This window comes from Haliotis rufescens, unplaced genomic scaffold (assembly GCF_023055435.1).
Source record: "Haliotis rufescens isolate VD_foot unplaced genomic scaffold, xgHalRufe1.0.p SCAF_8, whole genome shotgun sequence".
Lineage (NCBI taxonomy): Eukaryota > Metazoa > Mollusca > Gastropoda > Lepetellida > Haliotidae > Haliotis > Haliotis rufescens.
In genome coordinates, this window is record NW_025964372.1 from 27604251 (window position 1) to 27617626 (window position 13376).

The window sequence follows — 13376 nt, forward strand, 5'->3', positions numbered from 1 at the left end:
AACATGCCTACCGACAATGACTAAAAAAAGGACTATTCTATGAATATTAGCTTCTGCAGTTATGCGGCAGTCAGACCAGCTGTTTCAATCAGAGGGGGTTTATTGTAATTTAATAACCTCTGATTGACCAGTCAAAATCGAGTAATTTCAATATGCATGTTAGAATTATCATTATGAATATGGAAAGTTTTTTGTCACTTTGATATTAATATTCAAGACGGTATAGATAAAAACAGCTAATCTGTCAATACCAACGTGTTAAGAAAGACCTTGCTTACCGCCTATTAGTAACTTTAGTTTGTTAGTTTGTTGTTTAACGCCGCACTCTGTAATCATCCAGTTATGTGACGGCAGTCTGTAAATCAAACAATATAGTGATTGACATCATAAGCATCGATCCACGCAATCGGGATACGATGACAAGCATCAACCAAGTAAGCGAGCCTGACCACCCGATGCCGTTAGTCGCCTCTTCCGACAAGCATTGTCGCCTTTTACGGCAAGGCCTCTTCTACCTCGGATCTTCACTGATCTGAAAATCACGGAACAAGGGCAATAACCCTGTAAAAAAATTACGGTACCAATTTTCGAACTCAGTCTTGATAAGAATCTCTTAGATAAGCATGAACACTTTCATTCATGTAACTGTAGTAGTTTCGGAGAAAACCTGTTACCATTTCACACAGCATGCACTTAGTTTAAAAGCACGAAGCAAGGGCAATAATACCATTTACCAAACTCTTTTAAGATCATGATAAGTAAGGTGAGTGTGTTAAATTTCATTTGTCCAACTTCAATAGTCTATAAGAAAAATGTCCCCATTTTGAAGTGGGCATACATACAAATGACACATATTTTGTTCTTCGTGGCGGGGATATTACATTATTAGTTTGTTGTAACTGAACCTTAGGGAACCTGCATTGAGGTATAAAACGTCATTGCCAGAGAATAACCAGTCATACGAAAGAGAAAGGCAAAATAGTGTTGAAAATATTTGACTGCATCGCTGAAAATCAGTGATGACGCCAGGCATTTGCGAAATGGGTTAGCATGTTCTACCCAGGACTTGTTAAGACGGAGGTGTAAGCCTCTCTTGACTACCGAAATAATGGCCATTCCGAAACATCCTCAGTTATATCAACCTATCCTAATCTTTGCCTGATTCGGGCTTAAGGGCTGCTTTGAAAACAACAGGAGAGCTGCAATAGCACACCCATAATGAACTGAGGACCCTCCAAACTATAAGTCGATCAGGGTTGCTTGGTCGTTTGTTGTTTAACGCAGCCCTCAATAATATGCCACCTATAAATTGAGGTCGGACAAGACAATCCAGTGTGTGACATCAACACCAATCAATAGCTTGGAATATGACACTGGATCAACCATGGCCCCGATCATATCAATAAATATGATATATACTACTCAAGGGGAGTTAAAAGGGGATGTTTTTCATATGACAGATTAAACAGATTTAACAACTTTTTGTGGGAGGTTTGGCACATAAAAGGCTGGGGTAGAGACACACCATTGGTCATATCCAACTTATCGGTAACTCATTTTGGACAAGTGGTTATTTAAACTCACTAGCTTTGGCGAAAAAAACAAAAGCCAGACTACATTTTCACTAGTTTCGGACTCACGGACAACTGGCCGTGCCTGTCCCTTAAAGGGTGGAATATGATTGAGTTGAAGTCAGTTCTCATTGGCACAACTCAAATTGATTGTTCGATTTTGATAGGAAAGCGACATCTTGCCACTGGAGAAGAGGCCAATTAAATTGTTCAACTCTAAGTTAATTGTAGAGATAGGAGAGCAAAGTGATAGCAAATTAACTTAGTTGAGGAATGTCATTATATCCCAGTTGCGTGGATCGATGCCCATGATTCAATCACTGGATTGTCTGGTCCAGACTCTATTATTCACAGACCGCAGTCATAAATTCAGCTGGACTATTGCTGAGTGCGGCGTTAAAAAAACAACAACAATGGAATAGTGCTGACTGCTGTGTTAAGCAACAAACACAAATTCGAAACCCATACCTGTCGAGTTGATCATACCAATGAGACCCGTGAAGATCCGTGGTAGAATAGGTCTTCACCATGCTTGCTGTAAAAGGCGACTATGCTTGTCGTAAAAGGCGAATAACGGGATCGGGTGGTCAGGCTCGCTTACTTGGTTGATGCATGTCATCGATCCCAATTGCGTGGATCGATGCTCATGATATCAATCACTGGATTGTCTGGTCCAGACTCGATTATTTACAGACCGACGTCATATAGCTGGAATATTGTTGAGTGCGGCGTTAAACAACAAACCACCACCAAACCACCACACCTATGGTTGAAACAAATGATACCATGGAAACGAGACTGGAGGTGGGATGACACTGTTCCACTTCCTTTGTGGGAAGCTTTGTATCAGATATTAATCCTTTGCCAGGTTGACACTTTTTTCTTTTCTTTTGTGAAAGGATCGGGAGAAAAGCTTGCCACAAATAAATAAATAATTTAAACTGATATTCATTTTCAAGTAAAAAGAATTAGCAAAATGAAACTGATATGAAATTTTAATTGGCCAAATACATTGTATATAGTCCCTGACCACTACAAAAACTTCAAAATGAGTAAATAGCCTTCTCTAGCAGAAGTAAACATACATGTATATACATGTTATGGTTTAAATATCCGTAGGAGTTCCGGATTGAATTGGCCCCTTGGGCCGCTGGCTAAATATCTAACATCATCATAAACCCTATAGCAACCTATAGCAGCTAAATAGATCGGGTGGTCAGACTCAGTGACTTGGTCAGTGTCGTGTCTTTGTCATGCTGAGACGGCATGGATCGTTGCTCAAAATACCAATCACTGGATTGTCTGGTCTAGATTCGGTTATTTACAGGCTGCCATCATATAGGTGAAACACTGATGAGTGTGGCTTTAGGCAACAGACACAACAATAATTACGTTGAAATATCAAACACCCTGCATCTGTTTCCACTAAATCGAGCGACTACATTACTTAATGTGTGCAACATCTTACAAGGCAATAAGTGAACACAGCTCATAATAATACTCCCACATTGAACATATTTCTAAGTTCGTGAACCGTAAAAAAAAGAAGAAGATTGATATAATCCTATGACGAGTATGCATTTAGATTGCTTGTGTAGAACAGCGTGGTCCCACAGTCATTGAATTGATTAAAAAGATAAAGGATATTTGGATAATGTTGCCAAATAAGATGTTGATCTCTTCGGCGCCATAATGGGTGAGGTTATTTCATCAAACGTGAAAATTTCCTGGTCAAAAGGGGCCGCGCGGTGTCAAAACTGTGTTTTTATAAATTAAACTGTCTTTCATACTTATGTTGAAGTACACAATGGCTGAAAATACAGTGCCAGGTAAATAAATATGTACAAAGGACATAATTATAAAACATCACTCTATGATTAATTAGCAGGGGTACAGATAAGTTGATGTTTTGAGATATTTTTGTAATGTTATTTAAATTTTTTCGAATATATAATTTATTTTTGATTTGAAAGAATATAGGTAATAAAAGCGAAAAAACACTTTACATTTTAGTAAGACATGTCCATTGTAAGATTACGACTCTATCGTGAGGATGTGAAGAATCTCCAAAAAATATCCTAATACCATTTTTCTGTAGAAAAAATAGTGCTCTATTCTTCTTCACAAATACGGCTTATAAAACGATTAAACAAACATTCAAGAAATATTCATTCGGTTATGATAAATACCCTGAGTATCCTTCCTCAAAGCAATGTTAGCGCATATATAGTTACGTCCTTTGATCCATGTAATGTTTTAAATTTGAGTGCATATTGTCTGCAATGGGGAAAGTAAAATCAGATATTCTCATGACACCAAACCACCCTAGTGCCTCTCTCTTCTAAGGGGGATTTATTTGTTTGTTGCTTATCGCTGCTCTCAGCACTGTTCCTTCTGTAATGTAGGATGGGTATACAGCCATATAGTACTTTGTATCTGAAGTCCGTTCAGCATCATTCGAACAATGTGAACTTTATTATCAAATTGCATCACATATGTCATGTGACTGACACCAATCAGAATGAACACCTGTTTAATTAAACTTAATTAAACGTAGTTAATAGCTTTATTTCTGCACCGTAAATCATATCAAACTGTTAGGTAAATAGAAATTACACCTGGCCCATTATGGTTAATTCTGCCCCGTCGAGAAGATTACAATCTTTGGTATAAATATAGACACCAACCCTATCTGACAAATCATCCCGATTGTCTACAATGCTGCTCATCTCTCTGTTCGTGGTTGTGTTGGGGGTTGCTGAGACACATGGTAAGTATTTCAACCGAATTTTCGACCATACTTTTCCAACTCTTATTAGGATAGGTTCGGTGTAGACATGATACTGCAGGTAAAGTCTTCATTGTGTATCCCAGTTATACAGATATTATCTACAGGTAGGGACGGATGATGCTAAAAGTTGCTTTGCTCGGACATAATACACGATGTTCATGTTTCATGATCAGGTATGAAAGTTTTTTGAGAAGTATATTCTCGCCAACAGGCATATAACCATGCATATACATACGTATGTATCAGTTTTACTGTGTAGCTGGAATGTGTATAAACTGTCGGGTTCGAGACTTGTTTGATGATTTGATGGTGACTAAACACGGTGTATTTGATATTGGTATGATAGTTGTGTTTCGGATAATGCAGTAAAATGAGAAAACCTTTCATCAATGGATACCGATCCTTTCGTACATTACCAGATGTGACCCTCTTCTTTGGTATAATTGACATTCTTAAGCAACTTATGCTTGATTAATGTGTTTTACCCCGTAGCAGATTGTTATATTTATTCCTGCTCTCAATATAAGACTGTAATGAAAAACTATCTTTTCTTCTTCTGAATATGTGTAACAATTGTGTGGTTTCTTGTCGCAAATATCGACATTCTTTGTCAAACCAAGGCTGGTCATCTTTAACACCCATAGTCTTTACCTTTCTCTAAGTAAAATCTGCAACTCGACGTTAAGTATCTATTCCTTTATCTACACCCAACAAGCCCAAACTAACACATTTGTCTAACATATCAGTTATTGTACGAGAGAGAATATTCTCCCGGAAATGGCTTGCACATTCGTTGTCCCCACTGAACTTGAAGCTGTCATTAGCAAAGGGTGTATCTCATGCAGCATTGTTCTTGTTTGTGGAACACGTGATTCGAATGAACATGTAATTGGCAGGAATCACAGCAGCCGTTAAAAATATTAAGTGAGTGAGTGAGTGAGTATGGTTTTACGCCGCTTTTAGCAATATTCCAGCAATATCACGGCGGGGGACACCAGAAATGGGCTTCACACATTGTACCCATGTCGGGAATCGAACCCGGGTCTTCGGCGTGACGAGCGAACGCTTTAACCACCAGGCTACCCGACCGCTCTAAAAATATTAAGATTAAAAGATGAACATGAATTAATCACCTTCTTGCAATATCTGTTACAAGAAAGTTCTATTACTATAATCACACTAATCTATACTCAGTGCTGACACGGGGGTAGTTCCTCACCCCACGGGGGCGGTCGGGTAGCCTAGTGGTTAAAGCGTTCGCTCGTCACGCCGAAGACCCGGGTTCGATTCCCGACATGGGTACAATGTGTGAAGCCCATTTCTGGTATCCCCCGCCGTGATATTGCTGGAATATTGCTAAAAGCGGCGTAAAACCATACTCACTAACTCGGAAACAGACCATAAGGTGGCCTCGTGGCCAAAACCTTCGCTCTTGACACCTAAGGACCGGTTCTTTTTCCAGATGGGTACAATATGTAAAGTCTATTTCCGGTGTCAACAAATGTTTGCTTGTAAACGTTTATTATGTGTAAAAACATTGTCCTCAAACAATGTACTTAGAGGTGAACGTGGACGAAAGCCTATGTATATAGTCACATATAAAAGGGCAGTTAAATACTGGTGTAAAATAATGAATATGCCTGACACCAGATATGTGAAGAAATGTTACAATAGTCCGGTCAAAATAAGGATAGACCCACCACAAATTGCAACAGAAATGTTTTTAGTTGATTCATATTTAACAAGCCCTCCTTAGCATCGTATCAAAAATCTAGAAAAATCTAAATGGGGGAACATTTCCAAATTCAGTCATCTTTACTACAGCGATTACCTAGCATTTTCATAGAAAAAATTAAAATTTTCAATTTTTGAAATTTACTCCAAGTTAACTATGTTACATAACAAATGGAAGCTACTAATACAGGCTTCATTATGTTATTCCTTTCCATATTCTGTCTTGTTTTGGTTCAGAGAACTCAGCAAAAATCTATTTTCAGCTTTCAACAAGTGCAAAAGTGAGCGTGGCCGCCTAGTGTGTCAGTAGTTACAAATTAAATAGCTAGAATAGGGTTAGGCTTCTAACAAATTCATTAAAAAAATGGAAAATTAACAAAAATCATTTGTTTCTTTTGACTGCACCCCTCCATATGACACAGATAATATGTACTAAGTTTGAGATGAATCCACTGAATAGTTTAAGAGAAATCGCGTGGACAAAGTTTTCGGACGGACGTAAGGGTTTGAAAAATTCATTAAAATGGAAAAGTAATAACAACATTTGTTTTCTTTTAACTGCACCCCTTCATATGACACAGATTATATGTACTAAGGTTGAGATGAATCCACTGAATAGTTTAAGAGAAATCGCGCGGACAAAGTTTTCGGACGGACGTTAGGGTTTGAAAAATTCATTTAAAAAATTGAAAATTAATAAAAACAATTTTTTTTTTTGACTGCACCCCTTCATATAACACAGATTATATGTACTAAGGTTGAGATGAATCCACTGAATAGTTTAAGAGAAATCGCGAGGACAAAGTTTTCCGACGGACGTTAGGGTTTGAAAAATTCATTTAAAAAATTCAAAATGAATAAAAACATTTTTTTTCTTTTGACTGTACCCCTTCATATGACACAGATTATATGTACTAAGTTTGAAATGAATCCCCTGAATAGTTTAAGAGAAATCGCGCGGACAAAGTTTTCGGACGGACGGACGGACGGACGGACGTACGGACGGAACCTTGGTATAACTATATACAGTAATCTATAATAATAATAATATAATAATAATAATAGTAATCTATCGTGTTCCAAACAGCATTAAATGGTCATATGCTGACCGAAACAACCCATAAAGTTATCAATGCAGCACACACATGCATAGTAACTGGTATGCACATCATAGTTCACTTCAAATGCCTCAGGCTGTTGGCAGTTCAAACAAGACATGCCACGACATTCGTCACACAGTGAAGAACACTGCAATCTGTGACGCCTACAGCTGCATTTGTTTGAATCACACATGCTCGTTTTATAGTAGCATTGTATTATTGCGAGTGGTTCTTTAGGAGCTGCTGGCATACCTGTTAACTGTGGAATTTGTTCACCAATAACTCTCCAACACCATTCTTCTGCTGCAATTTCATCCACCGCTTTCCATTGCTGCACCTGATGATAGACCCGCATGCTGTGAAATTTTGCAGCAGCTGATGTTGGGGGTCAGCATTGCAGGGTGACGTAAGTCACACTTGATGTGACCTTCTCACGAAACTGACGGTATCTTAGATAATTTAGGTCTTCTCCTGGTAAACTGTTGTAAAGGCACAAGAGAGCCTATTCTCCAGATATTATTATCTGTTCTCTGGTTATATCCTGCAACGGCTTGTCAAACACCTTAGCATGTTCCCTGAAGTCAGAACTTGACTGGAATATTTTCAAAGATACTGCTTTCCCTATACTGTCTTTGCTTATTTTTGGCGTTCGCAAGGAATTGTTCCTTCCCGGACTAAATGATCATGTCACCGTCAAACTTTGCAGTTGCTCCAACTACACCCTCGGTTCTCCTCAGATGTGTCATATCCTTTGTTGATGGGTTCTCGTTGTAGCCAACAAAGACAATTGTTGGCATGCCATAATGACTGGTGACATAATTGCAGTACATGCCACATACATCATTGTAAGTGATTCCACGAGGCCATGGTAAACGCTGCAGTAGTGATCCACCATCAAGCATATACTGAACTTCTTTTGGAATCAGAAGCGAGTTCCTGACATCAAACATTTCCCATGTGGCATTAGAGAGAAGTGGTTAGCTTGCTTCAGTAGAATAGTGGAGTCAAACAAAGAAGTTGGATATGTACATAGTTCATACAAGGTTCCTTCAAGGTGTCTGATGTATCACTAGCTGCTGTAACTAGTCTCTGGAACAAGAGTAGAGGGTTAACAGGTTCTGCAATTTCCTCACCTTAAATATGTTCTGCAATATGATGTCACAGCTTGATTGGATTTCTTGAATGAAAAGTCAGATACAATTTTGCCAGACATTGAATTCAAGATTATCGATCCAACACGTTTTGCTTCATCTGCGTTATTAGTTGTGATGCCATTTGCAATATTTCTGAGGACAGGGTCTCGATCAGCGAGGTAGTCTACCAGCTTTTTCACATCTGATGTATTTCTGTGAATCCTTGCCATGGTCATATCCGTATGCTGTTCGCTGCTTCTGTTTTCAACCTGAGTCAACTCTTGCATTGTATTGTTTATCTCCGTTCAGACAGGCACGGGCATCAGCCATTCAAGACGTTGTGTCTCGTTCATTCCAGTTCCCCTTGTTAGTCCACCATTTTTTTTTAAACTTCACATAAGGACTTGTTCGATAACTAGATCAGAGAATAGACTTCCCCAGAAGCGATCAGATTGTCGAACGGGGTGACCATCCTCAAACATCTTGTGAACTTCTGGATGCATTTCTGGCAGTTGTGCCATCATGGAGTATGGGAGCATATGATATAAGGATTTGAGATGGAGATTCCAATTGCCAGTTCTCTCACCTCGAATGAAACTCCTTAGGATATCCACCATCTCCATGTATTGCATCCAGAGCTTTGCTGTTCTCAAGTTCTTCATGGAGTCCATCATTGTTTGAGGTTTGTCGAGAACTCTCGACAAGGCATTGGATGAGCTAACATCATCAGTAGAAATAGTTCCACTAATCAAATCATCACCATAGAGTACATACATGTATGTCTGTGAGATCTTCATTGTCAGGTGAACAATCTGGGTGTTCTTCTGTCACTTCCTCCACTAGTTCCTTTGTCGCTTCACTACTGGTTCCTCTGTCACTTCCTCCATTGGTTCTCTCATGAGTGAGTGAGTGTGTGAGTTTGGTTTAACGCCGCTTTTAACAGTATTCCAGTTATATCAGCTTAATGTAGGAGGAAAGGCTGAAGCGATGCAGCTCTTAGACGTTTACCACTTCGGTGAAACCCATGGGCACCGCTATGGTGCTGACAAACCTAGAAACATAATCGGGGCGAACCGGGATTCGAACCCACAACCATAGGTTTCTGGCATGCCCAAGGGACCCTGCACAGCGAATCGCAGCGCCTTAGACGTCTAGGCCCCCCATGCCCCCCGGTTCTCTCATGATCTCTTGGACTTGTCCTTCAAACTTCTGTTCAGACTTGTTTGCTGAAACTTAAAAACCTTCGCTACCAGCAAAGTCTTCACACTGGTATCTACAAAGATATTTATTGATGATCTCTCTTGACATATAAGATTTAAAAAGGAATTGTTTTAAAATGAAGGTTTTCAAACAAATAAACAATTATTAAGATTACCAAATAAATATAGTTAAGACTAACAAAAACTATGTAGATGAATAAATATGGATATATGTGTTTTCCCCCCAATTTTGTTTTTTGTTTTGTTTCAAAGGCCGATAATTTTACTTTTATGCAAAATAGATACAAACTATAGATACAAAAGGACTGCATGTGAAGCCAGCTTTCATTTGATATCTAACTTGATATGGTAAAAGGGAAAAGGAAACATAAAGCCTTTCGGGCTTTTTTTGTATTTTACATTGATTTACCGCCAAAAGATTATACCCAAACTAAACAATTTTTCCCATCTTAGATTTTCCTAAATTTTAAATATGTTGTGAGGGGATGCCTTCTGAACATGAAACAGGAGAAATCATTTCTGTTGCAATTTGTGGTGGGTTTGGTAGGCTTTGGCACCATATTGACCGGACTACAACTTATTAGTTCTATATTGCATGAATAGAAAGGCCAAATGGGCTTCGAAAATTAAAGATATTTTATATAGGTTTTTTATACTTCTATATAATGTATCTAGTTTTATATCTGAGTTTGTATACAAACTTAAATCATCCAACAAGCAAGATTGGTATGCAACACTTTTTCCAGTTCAAGATTCAAGATTCAAGATTCAAGATTCTTTATTCAGTATTTTGGGCCATGTGGCCTAGAGTACAATTACAATTACAATAATTGCTGCGTCACGTGATGTCAGAAAAATAAATACAAGTAGTCTTATTTCACATTAAATACATGATTTAAGTATAAGGCCAAAGCCTTTACAATGTTGATATTTTTGTAGTTGAGTAGATTACATAAACTGTGATTATCATGATGGACATTGGATAACCAAGGCAAATAGTGGTTTCTGACAGAAGAATATTTTGAACATATAAACAAAACATGAAATTCATCTTCTAATTGCCTCCCTGTACAGTGGGTACATAGATATAAACTCAAGTCTTCATTTGTATGTTTTGACTTTCGTAGCATGTTAATCTTAAAACCGTGTAGCGATATTCTGAATTTACAATATGCTCTCCTGAGTGATTTATTCGTGAGATTACTGATGTAAAATTCTGGCTGTAAAAGTGATTTCAAATTTGCATAATGTGACACATATTTTGATGAAGAAATAGAGTCATGCCACTCTTGAGAATACATATCACTCAGCCTTTGTTTTATTTTTAGCAAAAAGAGATTTTCATCGCCAATATGTTGAGAGATCCATACAAATGAAAAGCCTGAAGAAAACAAAATAAATCTTACATCAGACACCCAGGTGTGTTTATCATTGTCAACTAACTGTTTAAGTAGATTGTAACATTGTTTTGGATATCGACATTGATTCATACGTAGCAATCTCAACCAGTATTTTAATCGTCCAGTTTCACCAAGAATAGCTTTATTAGAGGCATATTTTCCGATACAAAGATAATTTTTAAAATAGGACGTATGTACTTTTTCTATACATTCATAATATTTTGCCCCCCAGATTTCAGCCCCATAAAGTAATATAGGAGCAATCTTACAATCAAACATTGTACAAGCTGTTTCGAATGTTATATAGCTATTTCTTTTGAAAACATGATAAATGGCTCTAGTGGCTTTAGAAGCCTGTGATGCTAGGCTTTTACAGGCCATTGACCAGATTAGCCTTGAGGAGAAAAATACTCCAAGATACTTGTAGTAAGTGACAAGTTTTACATTTATGGAACCATAGAACCATTTTTCATTTTTTCGTATAATGCCACCGTTTCGGAAAACAATTGTTTTTGTTTTATCAAGATTCACACTTAGGCCCCAGGTAATGCAAAATTTTCTTAAGATATCTAATTGTCTTTGTAGACCAATAACTGTATATGAGAACATAGTCACATCGTCGGCAAAAAGTAGTAGCATAATATCTTCAATACTTTCTGAAACAAACACACCATGACAGGACGTTTTATAAATGTCAGTTACAAGCTCATTAATAAAGAAGATAAACAGAAGCGGGCTTAACATACAGCCTTGTCTTACACCGGAGCTAGTTGTAAACAAATCTGTTCTGCCTTTGTCTGTTTTTACACAAGCCTTAACAGCAGAATACATACTAGCTAAGACATTATACAACTTGCCATGGCAACCTTTTTGAAAGAGCATATATAATATTTGTTTCCTTTCCACAAAGTCAAAGGCTTTCTTGAAATCAATGAAAGCACAATAAAATCGCCCCCCTCGCTTTGATAAATATTTAGTACAAAGAGCCTGGAGTGTGAAAATGTTGTCTGTTACTGAATAGTTGGATCTGAATCCAGCTTGTGCTTCATGTATTAAATCGTTTATATCCATCCATGATCGTAGTCTTTTTTCAAGTATTGACGTGAATAATTTCCCAGTTGCATTTAGCAGGGATATTCCTCTATAATTGTTGGGGTCAGAGGTAACACCAGATTTATGTATAGGTATTATAAGTCCAATGTTCCATGCTTCAGGGATTATACCGGTATCTAATATTTTATTAAATAAAGGTCTCAAGTATTTAATAAGAATTGTTTCTGAAAGTTTAAAAAATTCTGGAGGGATTCCATCTTCACCAGGAGATTTCCCGAGTTTTAATCTTTTTAACGCTTCAGCTACTTCTTCATCAGTAATAATATCTGATAACAACTCATCTGTAATGGGTAAGCTATCACAATTATCACAAGAGTGACTGTCAATGAATCCATTTACAAGTACATTAAAATCTTCATTCACTTCTGTTTTGTTAGAGTTTAACAAATCTTTAAAATATAACTGAAGAGCATCAGGAGATATTGCACATTTAGAGTGTTTGCTACATAAAACACGTTTAAGGGTGTTCCAAAATGTTTTACAAAAAAAAAATACCATGTTTTGCAGCATCTTTCAAATCTTCAACTATTTTACCATCAAATTGTTTCTTTTTCTGACCACAGCATATTTTGAATTTTCTTTTGGCTGCAACATATTTTTGCAAATTTTCATTACATTTGAACTGCTTAAATAAATTAAGATACCTATATTTTTCCTTTTTCAGTTGAGTACATTCATGGTCAAACCAAATTGGTTGATTTCTGGATTTATTGTTGAATAGTGTACAAAAACCTCCAGAAGAACAAGCAATGTGGATCAGTATATCTCCCAAAGTCTTGACTGCAGTATTTACATCTGTTTGTAAAGCTGTGTAATTCTTCAAATATATCAGTAGACTGTAGTAATTGTTTATATTTCAGAGCATGTTGATCGGTTAATTTATATCTAGGAATGGGTGATACTGTTGTTATATGGTCAGTATTAGTAATCACATTATCAAATATGTGAGATATAGTACATATTAGAGGCATGTGGTCTGATTCTGTTCTTGAACACACTTTGAGATCTACTAGTTTGGGGAATATGTCTGTTGACACAAGGAAATAGTCTACAACACTTGTGCCTAGATGCGAGACAAACGTGAAATTGCTTGGAATGTCAGACTTCATTCTACCATTAACAATATGAATACCAAATAACTTGCATAATTCAATTAGACAGATTCCATAAGCATTTACATGTTTATCACAAACATCCCTTGAAAGGTTAAATGAGTCGCTAGTATAATCTTCAGGAAGAGGGAGGTAATTTGTACTGTCATCTCGAATAAAATCCTCTCCATGTCCTACTCTCGCATTGAAGTCCCCACATAAT